Source organism: Lactuca sativa, chromosome 8 (assembly GCF_002870075.4).
Source record: "Lactuca sativa cultivar Salinas chromosome 8, Lsat_Salinas_v11, whole genome shotgun sequence".
Lineage (NCBI taxonomy): Eukaryota > Viridiplantae > Streptophyta > Magnoliopsida > Asterales > Asteraceae > Lactuca > Lactuca sativa.
The window spans coordinates 7,984,894-7,987,500 of NC_056630.2; positions in this window are offsets into that span (position 1 = coordinate 7,984,894).

A 2,607-nucleotide genomic window follows, 5' to 3' on the forward strand; every position below is an offset into this window, starting at 1 on the left:
AAAGAAAATGGTATCGTTTTTTCTTCGAAACGTCTGGTGATCTTCAACCAATTATGCGCTTCAATATAATTATCAGGAGAAAGTGCTATAGCGCCTGTTTCCAATACTCAGTGGCTTGGTCGAACCAAGCCTCCGCAATTTCAGAATCCCCCTGTCGAATGGCCTGTTCTCCCCGATCGGAATAGGTGGGTTAATTCCTTCCCTTAGAACCGTACTTGAGAGTTTCCTACCTCATACGGCTCGGGAGTTAACTCGTTTTGTACCCCCATTTGAATCCACCATATCTAACTGAATAAGATTTCTCGTAGATCTATTCCATTTTTCGGGTTAACGAAAAGAAGTTAATAAAATGAGTTTTAAACTTAAATCTTAAGTTTGGATTAAAAATCCGGTTTATTTTAGTTTTATCTTTTCTCCCACCTTCATAAGAATAAAACATAGACATTTCGCCTATCATTACAATTTTCTGAAAGGTAACTACCTCAGTTTCATATCATATAGAATTTTATATAGTTTTTTTTAAAAAGACTTTCGAAAGGAAAGACTTACTATGTTTGGGATCTGATCCTACACCGTTGCTCAATACCTTAGTGGATCGACTCTATTACATAAGTGGATTCCTAATGTTTGTCTCACATCATGACATAAGTAAGCAGTTATTATTGTATCGGCCCAAAACCTCGTTTATTGATCTTTACGGTGCTTACTCTATCAATTAGATCCTTTACCCATAGAATAAAACAGCTAGGCATATCTATTTCTTCATATTTCAACTTCTATGAAGTTTCTTTTCAACAGTTGATAAAAATCGTTGTTTTAGACGATGCATATGTAGAAAGCCCTGTTTTCTAGTATTTACTAGCGAATTTGATCTTTCTTTTCTTTTTTCTTTCTATAGCAGAGATAGTCGCACGTAATGACAGATCACGACCATAATATTAAAAACTTGTGGTAAGAATCGGTTTCGTTCGAGCACTCGAAAATAATATTCCAAAGCTTTCGTATGTTCTCCATTACTTGTGTGGATAAGTCCTATGTTATAGAGTATATAACTTCGTTCATAGGGATCAATTTCTAGTCGCATAATGTTGGGGCATGTAAATGCTCCACAAATAATGAGTGATAGTTAGGTTATATTTTCCCTTTATTTTATTTATGGTGTAAATACTCTCCCTCCTATATAAAGGGAGAGTTGGTCATTTTTAAAACTAGCTAGCTCATTTCTTATTTTCTTAGAAGAGTTACAATTCTCAAAATGTAATTCTAGAGAGAGAAAGTGGTGGGTTCTCCCTACCTAGGGAGAGTTTCTCCGCCACCATGTTCTTCATGCTTCATCAATATTATTCTCTCTTATTCGTAGTTTATTTTTATGAGCTCATATTATGTTCTTCGTGTTCATACTTCCAAAAACACGACTAATCTCGAGATATATTTCTTCCGCATTCATCGTTCGTTAGAAAAATGGGTTCCTACACATAGCTTCATAATAATTTTATAAAGCTTCCGCATAATTTCCTTCAGATTGAGCTGGCATCCGTTACGGTCGTCAGGACGAGGCAGAAGTTGTGATATTTCGGCTTGGGATGCATTTTATTTGGCAATTTTTTGGATGTTAAATACCATTGGATGGGTTACCTTTTATTGGCATTAGAAGCACATTACATTATGGTAGGGTAATGTTTCGCAGTTTAATGAATCTTCCACTTATTTGATGGGTTGGTTAAGAGATTATTTATGCCTTTTGTTTCATTCTTGATACACAATATGTCCATAATACACAATATGTCCCCACATATATAATATATATGTCTGGAGCATATTTGTGCAGTGCTGGGCCAGAGACTCTCTTCAGATTGAGCCCAAAATTTGTATTAATTTGAATTTTATATTCCTTTTTTTTCATTGAAGAACAAGAAGTTTGACCCCCTCCTAATTTTTCATTTTTTTTCTTATATTTATTTGGATTTTGGGGACTTATATTGAATGCGTCTCACAACCAAGAATAAGTCAGGGGGTCATTTTGGTTTTGGATCTAGAACAATAGGTTCAGGAGATGAGAGAATTAAGGATACACACTAGAAAGACTAATCCAATCCATAATGATGTACCTGAAAATACAACATTTTTGTTACTTGACCAACCATCAGGAGAAGCAAATATAACGGGTACGCTAATTAATAAGATTGTTGAAGTAGCAATTAATGCAAAAAAAACCAATTGGAAAGCAAGAGTCGTGCTTTTAATCCTCCAAGCTACCAACAAATGAACTATACCATTTGATCCCTATATCGGCAAAAAATTGTACTAAAATATACCATACAGGGTTTTTACCACGAATCCATTGATTCAATATGATTTATGATTTTACTACCCCTTTACCACTTTATTCGTACATAGAGTCGGGGGAGAATGGAATTTGGTTTTTTTATTTTACAAATGGGCATGCTGGATCATATATCTATTCATACATCGGCATAGATAGATTGACCATCACACCTGAGATCTTTTATAGTGGCAATATCCACTCATATGGGCATGTTCTATTTGGAGGAATAAAATAAAATTGTCTTTCGAAGAGATGGCTGAGTGGCTGAAAGCCCAGGTCTT